Raw genomic sequence first — 14,605 nt, forward strand, 5'->3', positions numbered from 1 at the left:
CCAAAGGGTTTACTAGAGTCAATAATCTAGTGCACATCGCCATGTGATTAACACCTAAAGAGTACTAAGGTGTGATCATGTTTTGCTCGTGAGAGAAGTTTAGTCAACGGTTCTGTCACATTTAGAGCCTTATGTATTTTGCAAATATTCTATGTCTTCAATGCTCTATACAGAGCTACTCTAACTAATAGCTCCCACTTTCAATATGTATCTAGATTGAGACTTAGAGTCATCTGGATTGGTATAAAAACTTGCATCGATGTAACTCTTTATGACGAGCTCTTTTATCACCTCCATAATCGAGTAATATTTCCTTGGTCCTCACTAAGGATATTCTTGACCGCTGTCCAGTGATCTACTCCTAGATCAATGTACTCCCTTGCCAAACTCAGAGCAAGGTATACAATAGGTCTGGTACATAGCACATCATACTTTATAGAACCTATGACTGAAGCATAGGGAATGACTTTTCATTCTCTTTCTATTTTCTGCCATGGTTGGGTTTTGACTCTAACTCAACTTCACACCTTTCAACACACGCAAGAACTCCTTCTTTGACTGTTCCATTTTGAACTACTTCAAAAACTTATCAAGGTATGTACTCATTGAAAAATCTTATCAAGCGTCTTGATCTATCTCTATAGATATTGATGCTCAATGTGTAAGCAGCTTCACTAAGGTCTTTCTTTGAAAAACTCCTTTCAAACACACCTTTATGCTTTCCAGAAAAATATACATTATTTCTGATCAACAATATGTCATTCACATATACTTATCAGAAAGGTTGTAGTGCTCCCACTCACTTTCCTGTAAATACAGGCTTCACCGCAAGTCTGTATAAAACTATATGCTTTGATCAACTCATCAAAGCGTATATTCCAACTATGAGATGCTTGCACCAGTCCATAGATGGATCACTAGAGCTTGCACACTTTGTTAGCACCTTTAGGATTGACAAAACCTTATGGTTGCATCATATACAACTCTTCTTTAATGACCCATTAAGGAATGCAGTTTTGACATCCATTTGCCAGATTTCATAAAATGTGGCAATTGCTAACATGATTCGGACAGACTTAAGCATCGATACGAGTGAGAAATCTCATCGTATTCAACACCTTGAACTTGTCGAAAAACTTTTTGCGACAATTCGAGCTTTGTAGATAGTAACACTACTATCAGCGTCCATCTTCCTCTTGAAGATCCATTTATTCTCAATGACTCGCCGATCATCGGGCAATTCAACCAAAGTCCACACTTTGTTCTCATATATGGATCCCATCTCAAATTTCATGGCCTCAAGCCATTTCGCAGAATCTGGGCTCATCATCGCTTCCTCATAGTTCGTAGGTTCATCATGGTCTAGTAACATGACTTCCAGAATAGGATTACCGTACCACTCTGGTGCGGACTGTACTTTGGAAGACCTACGAGGTTCTATAGTAACTTAATCTGAAGTTTCATGATCATCATCATTAGCTTCCGCACTAATTGGTGTAGGAATCACTCGAACTGATTTCTATGATGAACTACTTTCCAATTCGGGAGAAGGTACAATTACCTTATCAAGCTCTACTTTCCTCCCACTCACTTCTTTCGAGAGAAACTCCTTCTCTATAAAGGGTCCATCTTAGCAACGAATATCTTGCCTTCAGATCTGTGATAGAAGGTGTACCCAACAGTTTCCTTTGGGTATTCTATGAAGATGCACTTCTCCGATTTGGGTTCGAGCTTATCAGGTTGAAACTTTTTCACATGAGCATCACAGCCCCAACCTTTAAGAAACAACAACTTTGGTTTCTTGCCAAACCACAGTTCATAAGGCATCGTCTCAACGGATTTTGACGGTGCCCTATTTAAAGTGAATGCAGCTGTCTCTAATGCATAACCCCAAGACGATAGTGGTAAATGGGTAAGATACATCATAGATCACACCATATCCAATAAAGTGTGGTTACGACGTTCGGACACACCATTACGCTGTGGTGTTCCATGTGGCGTGAGCTGTGAAACTATTCCACATTGGTTTTAAATGAAGGTCAAACTCGTAACTCAAATATTCTCCTCTATGATCAGATTGTAGAAAATTTATTTTCTTGTTATGATGATTCTCCACTTCACTCTGAAATTCTTTGAACTTTTCAAATGTTTCAGACTTGTGCTTCATTAAGTAGATATACTCATATCTGCTCAAATCATCTGTGAAGGTCAGAAAATAACGATACCCGCCACGAGCATCAACCCTCATTGGACTGCATACATCGGTATGTATTATTTCCAACAAGTTAGTAGCTGGTTCCATTGTTCCGGAGAATGGAGTTTTAGTCATCTTGCCCAAAAGACACGGTTCGCAAGCATGAAATGATTCATAACCAAGTGATTCCAAAAATCCATCTTTATGGAGTTTCTTCATGCGCTTTACACCGACATGACCCAAACGGCAGTGCCACAAATAAGTTGCACTATCATTATCAACTTTGCATCTTTTGGCATCAATATTATGAACATGTGTATCACTACGATCGAGATCCAACAAACTATTTTCATTGGGTGTATGACCGTCGAAGGTTTTATTCATGTAAATAGAACAACAATTATTCTCTGACTTTAAATGAATAACCATATTGCAATAAACATGATCAAATCATATTCATGCTCAATGCAAATGCCAAATAACATTTATTTAGGTTTAACACTAATCCCGAAAGTATAGGGAGTGTGGGATGATGATCATATTAATCTTGGAACCACTTCCAACACACATCGTCACTTCACCCTCAAGTAGTCTCTGTTTATTCTGTAACTCCTATTTTGAGTTGCTATTTTTAGCAACCGAACAAGTATCAAATACCCAGGGGCTACTATAAACACTAGTAAGGTACACATAAATAACCTGTATATCAAATATGCCCTTGTTCACTTTTCCATCCTTCTTATCCACCAAATATTCAGGCATTTCCGCTTCCAGTGACTATTTCCTTTGCAGTAGAAGCACTCAGTTTCAGGCTTTGGTCCAACTTTGGGCTTCTTTATGGGAGTGACAACTTGCTTGTCATTCTACTTGAAGTTCCTTTTCTTTCCCTTTGCCCTTTTCTTCAAACTAGTGGTCTTGTCGATCATCAACACTTTGATGCTCTTTCTTGATTTCAACCTTCGTCGATTTCAACATCACGAAGAGCTCGGGAATCGTTTTCGTCATCCCTTGCATACTATAGTTCATCACGAAGTTCTAGTAACTTGGTGATGGTGACTAGAGAACTCTGTCAATCACTATCTTATCTGGAAGATTAACTCCCACTTGATTCAAGTGATTGTAGTACCCAGACATTCTAAGCACATGCTCACTAGTTGAGCGATTCTCCTCCTTCTTTTAGGCAAAGTACCTGTCAGAGGTCTCATACCTCTTGACACGGGCATGATTCTGAAATACCAATTTCATCTCTTGAAACATCTCATATGCTCCATGACGTTTCAAAAACGTTTTTGAAGTCCCGGTTCTAGGCCGTAAAGCATGGTGCACAAAACTTTCAAGTAGTCATCATATTGAGCTAGCCAAACGTTCATAACGTCTGCATCTGCTCCTGCAATAGGTCTGTCACCTAGTGGTACCTCAAGGACATAATTCTTCTGAGCAGCAATGAGGATAAGCCTCAGATCACGGACCCAGTCCGCATCATTGCTATTATCATCTTTCAAATAAGTTTTATCTAGGAACACATATAAAACATAGGGAAGCAACAACGTGAGCTATTGATCTACAACATTATTTGCAAAATACTATCAGGACTAAGTTCATGATAAATTAAAGTGCAATTAATCATGTTACTTAAGAACTCCCACTTAGATAGACATCCCTCTAATCATCTAAGTGATCACGTGATCCAAATCAACTAAACCAATTCCGATCATCACGTGAAATGGAGTAGTTTTCAATGGTGAACATCACTATGTTGATCATATCTACTATATGATTCACGTTTGACCTTTCGGTCTTGGTGTTCCGAGGCCATATCTGCATATGCTAGGCTCATCAAGTTTAACCTGAGTATTTCTGCGTGTGCAAAACTGGCTTGCACCCGTTGCAGGCGAACATTGAGCTTATCATAGCCGATCATCACATGGTGTCTCGGCACGATGAACTTTGGCAACGGTGCATACTCAGGGAGAACACTTATACCTTGAAATTTAGTGAGAGATCATCTTATAATGCTACTGTCAATCAAAGCAAAATAAGATGCATAAAAGATAAACATCACATGCAATCAATATAAGTGATATGATATGGCCATCATCATCTTTTGTCTTTGATCTCCATCTCCAAAGCACCGTAATGATCACCATTATCACCGGCGCGACACCTTGATCTCCATCGTAGCATCGTTGTCGTCCCGCCAACTATTGCTTCTACAACTATAGCTACCACTTAGTGATAAAGTAAAGCAATTACAGGGCGATTGCATTGCATACAATAAAACGACAACCATATGGCTCCTTCCAGTTGCCGATAACTCTGTTATAAAACATGATCATCTCATACAATAAAATTTAGCATCATGTCTTGACCATATCACATCACAACATGCCCTGCAAAAACAAGTTAGACGTCCTCTACTTTGTAGTTGCAAGTTTTACGTGGGTGCTACGGGCTGAGCAAGAACCGTTCTTACCTACGCATCAAAACCACAATGATATTTCGTCAACTTAGTGTTGTTTTAACCTTCAACAAGGACCGGGCGTAGCCACACTCGATTCAACTAAAGTTCGAGAAACTGACAACCGCCAGCCACCTATGTGCAAAGGACGTCGGTAGAACCAGTCTCGTGTAAGCGTACGCGTAATGTCGGTCCGTGCCGCTTCATCCAACAATACCGCCAAATCAAAGTATGACATGCTGGTAAGCAGTATGACTTGTATCACCCACAACTCACTTGTGTTCTACTCGTGCATATAACATCTACGCATAAACCTGACTCGGATGCCACTGTTGGGAACATAGTAATTTCAAAAAAAAAATCATATGCACACGCAAGATCATGGTGATGCATAGCAACGAGAGGGGAGAGTGTCGTCCACGTACCCTCGTAGACCGTAAGCGGAAGCGTTATGACAACGCGGTTGATGTAGTCGTACGTCTTCATGGTCGACCGATCCAAGTACCGAACATACGTCACCTCCGCGATCTGCACATGTTCAGCTCGGTGACCTCCCACGAACTCACAATCTAGTAGAGCTTCGAGGGAGAGTTCCATCAGCACGACGGCGTGATGACGGTGTTGATGAAGCTACCGACGCAGGGCTTCGCTTAAGCACTGCTACGATATGACTGAGGTGGATCATGGTGGAGGGGGGCACCGCACACGGCTAAAGATTAATGATCAACTTGTGTGTCCATGGGGTGCCCCCCTCCCCTGTATATAAAGGAGTGTAGGGGGGAGGGTCGGCCCTCCTATGGCGCGCCCTGGAGGATTCCTACTCCCACCGGGAGTAGGATTCCCCCCCTTCCAAGTAGTAGGAGTAGGAGAGAAGGAAAGGGAAGAGAGAAGAGAAGGAAGGAGGGGGCGCCGCCCCTCCCCCTAGTCCAATTCAGACTAGGCCTTGTGGGGGGGGTGCACGGCCTGCCTCTCTCTCTCTCTCCCTTGAAACCCAATAAGGCCCATATACTCCCCGGTGAATTCCCGTAACTCTCCAGTACTCTGATAAATACCTGAATCACTCGGAACCTTTCCGATGTCCGAATATAGTCGTCCAATATATCGATTTTTATGTCTCGACCATTTCAAGACTCCTCGTCATGTCCCCGATCTCATCCGGGACTCCAAACTATCTTCGGTACATCAAAACACATAAACTCATATTACCGATCGTCACCGAACGTTAAGCGTGCGGACCTACGGGTTCAAGAACTATGTAGACATGACCGAGACACGTCTCTGGTCAATAACCAATAGCGGAACCTGGATGCTCATATTGGCTCCTACATATTCTACGAAGATCTTTATCGGTCAAACCGCATAACAACATGCGTTGTTTCCTTTGTCATCGGTATGTTACTTGCCCGAGATTCGATCGTCGGTATCTCAATACCTAGCTCAATCTCGTTACTGGCAAGTCTCTTTACTCATTTCGTAATGCATCATCCCACAACTAACTCATTAGTCACATTGCTTGCAAGGCTTATAGTGATGTGCATTACCGAGAGGGCCCACAGATACCTCTGTGACAATCGGAGTGACAAATCCCAATCTTGATCTATGCCAACTCAACATACACCATCGGAGACACCTGTAGAGCACCTTTATAATCACCCAGTTACATTTGACGTTTGGTGGCACACAAAGTGTTCCTCCGGTATTCGGGAGTTGCATAATCTCATAGTCATAGGAACATGTATAAGTCATGAAGAAAGCAATAGCAACAAACTAAATGATCAAGTGCTAAGCTAACGGAATGGGTCAAGTCAATCACATCATTCTCTAATGATGTGATCCCGTTAATCAAATGACAACTCATGTCTATGGCTAGGAAACTTAACCATCTTTGATTCAACGAGTTAGTCAAGTAGAGGCATACTAGTGACACTCTATTTGTCTATGTATTCACACATGTACTAAGTTTCTGGTTAATACAATTCTAGCATGAATAATAAACATTTATCATGAATTAAGGAAATAAATAATAACTTTATTATTGCCTCTAGGGCATATTTCCTTCAGCTAGTGGGTGTCTGTTTCTCAAACTTTAGTTGAATCGAGTTTGATTACGCCCGGTCCTTGTTGAAGGTTAAAACAGCACACTTGACGAAAAATCGTTGTGGTTTTGATGTGTAGGTAAGAACGGTTCTTGCTAGAAGCCCGTAGCAGCCACGTAAAACTTGCAACAACAAAGTAGAGGATGTCTAACTTGTTTTTGCAGGGCTTGTTGTGATGTGATATGGTCAAGACATGATGTGTTGTATGAGATGATCATGTTTTATTAAAGTTATCGGCAACTGGCAGGAGCCTTATGGTTGTCTCTTTATTGCATAAGATGCAAGCGCCATATAATTGCTTTACTTTATCGCTATGCGATAGCAATAGTGGGCGAGACGACCATGTGATGACACATTGATAAAGAGCAAGATGATGGAGATCATGGTGTCATGCCGGTGACGATGGAGATCATGATGGTACTTCGGAGATGGAAATCAAAGGCACAAGATGACGATGGCCATATTGTGTCACATATTTTGATTGCATGTGATGTTTATCTTTTATATTCTTATTTTTGCTTAGTTCGGCGATAGCATTATAAGATGATCCCTTACTAAAATTTCAAGGTATAAGTATTCTTCCTGAGTATGCATCGTTGCGGCAGTTCTTCGTGTTGAGACACCATGTGATGATCGGGTGTGATAGGCTCTACGTTCACATATAATGGGTGCAAGCCAGTTTTGCACACGCAGAATACTCGGGTTAAACTTGACAAGCCTAGCATATGCAGATATGGCCTTGGAACACTGGAGACCGAAAGGTCGAGCATGAATCATATAGTAGATATGATCAACATAGTGATGTTCACCATTGAAAAATACTCCATCTCATGTGATGACCGGACATGGTTTAGTTGATTTGGATCACGTGATCATTTAGATGACTATAGGGATGTCTATCTAAGTGGGAGTTCTTAAGTAATATGATTAATTAAACTTTAATTTATCATGAACTTAGTCCTGATTGTATTTTGCAAATTATGTTGTAGATCAATAGCTCGCATTATAGCTTCCCTATGTTTTTATATGTTCCTAGAGAAAACTAAGTTGAAATATGATAGTAGAAATGATGCGGACTGGGTCCGTGATCTGAGGTGTATCCTCATTACTGCACAAAAAAATTATGTCCTTGATGCATCGCTAGGTGACATACCTATTGCAGGAGCAGATGCAGACGTTATGAACATTTGGCTAGCTCAGTATGATGACTACTTGATAGTTTAGTGCACCATGCTTTACGGCTTAGAACCGGGACTTCAAAAACGTTTTTGAAACGTCACGGAGCATATGAGATGTTCCAAGAACTGAAATTGGTATTTCAGACTCATGCCCGTGTCAAGAGGTATGAGACCTCTGACACGTACTTTGCCTAAAAGATAGAAGAGAATTGCGCAACTAGTGAGCATGTGCTCAGAATGTCTAGGTACTACAATCACTTGAATCAAGTGGGAGTTAATCTTCCAGATAAGATAGTGATTGACAGAGTTCTCTAGTCACCATCACCAAGTTACTAGAACTTCATGATGAACTATAGTATGCAAGGGATGACGAAAATGATTCCCGAGCTCTTCGTGATGCTGAAATCAATGAAGGTAGAAATCAAGAAAGAGCATCACGTGTTGATGATTAAACAAGACCACTAGTTTCAAGAAAAGGGCAAAGGGAAAGAAAGGGAACTTCAAGAAGAATGACAAGCAAGTTGTCACTCCCGTGAAGAAGCCGAAAGCTGGACCTCAGCCTGAAACTGAGTGCTTCTACTGCAAAGGAAATGGTCACTGGAAGCGGAGTTACCCCAAATATTTTGGTGGATAAGAAGGATGGAAAAGTGAACAAAGGTATATTTGATATACAAGTTATTGATGTGTACCTGGTGTTCATAGTAGCCCCTGGGTATTTTATGCTTGTTTGGTTGCTAAGGTTAGTAACTCAAAACAGGAGTTACAGAATAAACAGAGACTAGTTGAGGGTGAAGTGATGATGTGTGTTGGAAGTGGTTCCAAGATTAATATGATCATCATCGCACACTCCCTATATTTTAGGGATTAGTGTTGAACCTAAATAAATGTTATTTGGTGTTTAAGTTGAGCATGAATATGATTAGATCATGTTTATTGCAATACAGTTATTCATTTAAGACAGAGAATAATTATTATTCTGTTTACATGAATAAAACCTTCTATGGTCATACACCCAATATTGATGGTTTGTTAAATCTCGATCGTAGTGATACACATAATCATAATATTGATGCCAAAAGATGCAAAGTTGATAATGATAGTGCAACTTATTTGTGGCACTATTGTTTGGGTCATATCGGTGTAAAGCGCATGAAGAAACTCCATAAAGATGGAATTTTGGAATCACTTGATTATGAATCATTTGATACTTGCAAACCGTGCCTTATGGGCAAGATGACTAAAACTCCATCCTCAGGAACAATGGAACGAGCTACTGACTTATTGGAAATAATACATACTAATGTATGTGGTCCAATGAGTATTGAGGCTCGTGGCGGGTATCATTATTTTCTTACCTTCATAGATGATTTGAGCAGATATGGTTATATCTACTTGATGAAGCATAAGTCTGAAACATTTGAAAAGTTCAAAGAATTTCAGAGTGAAGTGGAAAATCATCGTAACAAGAAAATAAAGTTTCTACGATCTGATTGTGGAGGAGAATATTTGAGTTACGAGTTTGATCTTCGTTTGAAACAACATGGGATAGTTTCACAACTAACGCCACCTGGAATACCACAGCGAAATGGCATGTCCGAACATCGTAACCGTACTTTATTGGATATGGTGTGATCTATGATGTCTCTTACTGATTTACCGCTATCATTTTGGGGTTATGATTTAGAGACAGCTGCATTCACTTTAAATAGGTCACCATCAAAATCCGTTGAGACGACGCCTTATGAACTGTGGTTTGGCAAGAAACCAAAGTTGTCATTTCTTAAAGTTTGGGGTTGTGATGCTCATGTGAAAAAGTTTCAACCTGATAAGCTCGAACCCAAATCGGAGAAGTGCATCTTCATAGAATACCCAAAGGAAACTGTTGGATACACCTTCTATCACAGATCTGAAGGCAAGATATTCGTTGCTAAGATGGATCCTTTCTAGAGAAGGAGTTTCTCTCGAAAGAAGTGAGTGGGAGGAAAGTAGAGCTTGATAAGGTAATTGTACCTTCTCCCGAATTGGAAAGTAGTTCATCATAGAAATCAGTTCCAGTGATTCCTACACCAATTAGTGAGGAAGCTAATGATGATGATCATGAAACTTCAGATTAAGTTACTACAGAACCTCGTAGGTCTTCCAAAGTACAGTCCGCACCAAAGTGGTACGGTTATCCTATTCTGGAAGTCATGTTACTAGACCATGATGAACCTACGAACTATGAGGAAGCGATGATGAGCCCAGATTCTGCGAAATGGCTTGAGGCCATGAAATCTGAGATGGGATCCATATATGAGAACAAAGTGTGGAATTTGGTTGACTTGCCCGATGATCGGCGAGTCATTGAGAATAAATGGATCTTCAAGAGGAAGACGGACACTGATAGTAGTGTTACTATCTACAAAGCTCGAATTGTCGCAAAAAGTTTTTCGACGAGTTCAAGGTGTTGAATACGATGAGATTTTCTCACTCGTATTGATGCTTAAGTCTGTCCGAATCATGTTAGCAATTGCCACATTTTATGAAATCTGGCAAATGGATGTCAAAAATGCATTCCTTAATGGATTATTAAAGAAGAGTTGTATATGATGCAACCAGAAGGTTTTGTCAATCCTAAAGGTGATAACAGAGTGTGCAAGCTCCAGTGATCCATCTATGGACTGGTGCAAGCATCTCATAGTTGGAATATACGCTTTGATGAGTTGATCAAAGCATATAGTTTTATACAGACTTGCGGTGAAGCCTGTATTTACAGGAAAGTGAGTGGGAGCACTACAACCTTTCTGATAAGTATATGTGAATGAGTTATTGTTGATATGGCAAATGGATGTCAAAACTGCATTCCTGAATGGATTTCTGGAAGAAGAGTTGTATATGATGCAACCAGAAGGTTTTGTCGATCCAAAGGGTGCTAACAAACTGTGCAAGCTCCGGCGATCCATTTATGGGCTGGTGCAAGCCTCTCGGAGTTGGAATAAATGCTTTGATAGTGTGATCAAAGCATATGGTTTTATACAGACTTTTGGAGAAGCCTGTATTTACAAGAAAGTGAGTGGGAGCTCTGTAGCATGTCGGATGACATATTGTTGATTGGAAATGATATAGAATTTCTGGATAGCATAAAGGGATACTTGAATAAGAGTTTTTTTTACAATGAAAGACCTCGGTGAAGCTGGTTACATATTGGGCATCAAGATCTATAGAGATAGACCAAGACGCTTGATAAGATTTTTCAATGAGTAAACACCTTGACAAGTTTTTGAAAGAGTTCAAAATGGATTAGTCAAGAAGGAGTTCTTGTCTGTATTACAAGGTGTAAAGTTGAGTAAGACTCAAAGCCCGACCACGGCAGAAGATAGAAAGAGAATGAAAGTCATTCCCTATGCCACAGTCATAGGTTCTTTAAAGTATGTTGTGTTGTGTACCAGGCCCATTGTGTACCTTGCAATGAGTTTGGCAAGGGGGTACAATACTGATCTAAGAGTAGATCACTGGATAGCGGTCAAAATTATCCTTAGTGAGGACTTCTCGGTTATGGAGGTGATAAAGAGTTCGTCGTAAAGAGTTACGTTGATGCAAGTTTTTTCACCGATCCAAATGACTCTAAGTCTCAATCTGGATACATACTGAAAGTGGGAGCAATTAGCTAGAGTAGCTCCATACAGAGCATTGTAGACATAGAATATTTGCAAAACACATACGGCTCTGAATGTGACAGACCCGCTGACTAAACTTCTAGGGACAATTGCATTTTTACCCCTAGTTGGTTCCTACCCACGGGTTTTGCCCTTACTTTTCGAGCTTGCTCAGTTTTGCCCTTACCTTTTCCATCGAGGTCCCTCGAATGCCCTTTGACCGTTTGACCAAAACTTTGAAAATTCATAACTAATTCGTATGAACTCAGAAAAATGCAAATAAGATATCAAAATATTCAGATAAACATTACATTTATGGGCATATCATTTGCATTCAGGATAAAAGCATCGTTTAAACTACCCGAGGTAATTAATGTTATTAACATTATTAAAAATAAATAGGTATAAACAATATTTTTTCGTGAATAAAAATTATATGCAAATGTAGGTGATGTCTATTTGCATTTTCCTGAGTTCGTATCAACTTGTTATGAAGTTTCCAAATAATGGTCAAAGTCGTTAGAACATTCATAATAAGTTGATACAAACTCATAAAAATGCAAATAAGTTATCAGGATGTTTAGAAAACATCACCTACATTTGCATGTAATTTTTATTCATGAAAAAAATATTGTTTATACCTATTTATTTTTAATAATGTTAATAATATTAATTACCTCGGGTAGTTTAAACAATGCTTTTGTCCTGAATGCAAATGATATGCCCATAAAGGTAATGTTTATCTGAACATTTTGATATCTTATTTGCATTTTTCTGAGTTTGTATGATTTAGTTATGAATTTTTAAAGTTTTGGTCAAATAGTCAAAGGGCATCCGAGGGACCTCGATGGAAAAAGTAAGGGCAAAACTGAGCAAGCTCGAAAAGTAAGGGCAAAACCCATGGGTAGGAACCAACTAGGGGTAAAAATGCAATTGTCCCCTTCTATCATAAGCAAAACATGATCGCACCTTAGTAATCTTTGGGTGTTAATCACATAGCAATGTGAACTAGATTATTGACTATAGCGAACCCTTTGGTTGTTGGTCACATGGCGATGTGAACTATGGGTGTTAATCACATACAGATGTGAACTATTGATGTTAAATCACATGGCGATGTGAACTAGATTATTGACTCTAGTGCAAGTGGGAGACTGAAGGAAATATGCCCTAGAGGCAATAATAAAGTTATTATTTATTTCCTTATTTCATGATAAATGTTTATTATTCATGCTAGAATTGTATTAACCGGAAACTTAGTACATGTGTGAATACATAGATAAAATATATTGTCCCTAGTATGCCTCTACTTGACTAGCTAGTTAATCAAGATGGTTATGTTTCCTAACCATAGACATGTGTTGTCATTTGATGAATGGGATCATATCATTAGGAGAATGATGTGATGGACATGACCCATCTGCTAGCTTAGCATTATGATCGTTACAGTTTCATTGCTACTGCTTTCTTCATGACTTATACATGTTCCTTAGACTATGAGATTATGCAACTCCCGAATACCGGAGGAACACCTTGTGTGCTATCAAACATCACAACGTAAATGGGTGATTATAAAGATGATCTACAAGTGTCTCTGAAGGTGTTTGTTGGGTTGGCATAGATCGAGATTAGGATTTGTCACTCTGTGTTTCGGAGAGGTATCTCTGGGCCCTCTCGGTAATGCTCATCACTATAAGCCTTGCAAGCAATGTGACTAAAGAGTTATTTAGGGGATGAAGCATTACAGAACGAGTAAAGAGACTTGTCGGTAACGAGATTGAACTAGGTATGATGATACCGATGATCGAATCTTGGGCAAGTAACATACCGATGACAAAGGGAACAACGTATGTTGTTATGTGGTTTGACCGATAAAGATCTTCGCAGAATATGTAGGAGACAATATGAGCATCCAGGTTCCGCTATTGGTCATTGACCGGAGATGTGGCTCGGTCATGTCTACATAGTTCTCGAACCCGTAGGGTCCGCACGCTTAACGTTCGATGACGATTTGTATTATGGGTTATGTGTTTTGATGACCGAAGTTTGTTCGGAGTCCCGGATGAGAACACGGACATGACGACGAGTCTTGAAATGGTCAAGACATAAATATTCATATATTGAAAGGCTATATTCGGACATCGGAAAGGTTCCGAGTGATTCGGATCTTTTTCGGAGTACCGGAGAGTTACGAGAATTTGCCGGGGGAAGTTAATGGGACTTATTGGGCTTTAGTGGAGAGAGGGAAGAAGGGCCATGAGGTGACGCGCGCCTCCCCCCTGCCCAAACCGAATTGGACAAGGGGTGGGGGCGCGGCCCCCCCTTTCCTTCTCCCTATCCATCCTTTCCTTCTTCCCTACTCCGAAAAGGAAAGCGAATCCTACTAGGACTCCCTACACTTGGCGCGCCCCTAGGAGGGTTGGCCTCTCTCCCTCCCTCCTTTATATATGTGGGCAGGGGGCACCCCAAAGACACACAAGTTGATCTTTTAGCCGCGTGTGGTGCCCCCGTCCACAGTTACACACCTCAGTCATATTGTCGTAGTGCTTAGGCGAAGCCCTGTGTCGGTAACATCATCATCACCGTCGCCACATCGTCGTGCTGACGGAACTCTTCCTCGGCCTCAACTGGATCAAGAGTATGAGGGACGTCATCGAGCTGAACATGTGCTGAACGCGGAGGTATCTTATGTTCGGTGCTCGGATCGGTTGGACCGCGAAGACATTCGACTACATCAACCGCGTTACTAAACGCTTTGACTTTCGGTCTACGAGGGTACGTGGTCACACTCTCCCCCTCGTTGCTATGCATCACCTAGATAGATCTTGCATGATCGTAGGAATTTTTTTGAAATTACTGCGTTCCCCAACACAAAGGGGCTATGAATATACTTGATCAAGTTAAATTTATCAAAGATATCAAGCATTTCATCTCTCCAAATGTTGTATCACTCTCCACTAGGGCACTCTACATCTAAGACTCCCCAATGTAGACACATCCTTCTTCCTCCAATGGTGATTAAACCAAGGTAATGAAGACCAAAA

The sequence above is a fragment of the Triticum dicoccoides genome, chromosome 2B (genome assembly GCF_002162155.2).
Source record: "Triticum dicoccoides isolate Atlit2015 ecotype Zavitan chromosome 2B, WEW_v2.0, whole genome shotgun sequence".
In the NCBI taxonomy this organism is placed as follows: Eukaryota; Viridiplantae; Streptophyta; class Magnoliopsida; order Poales; family Poaceae; genus Triticum; species Triticum dicoccoides.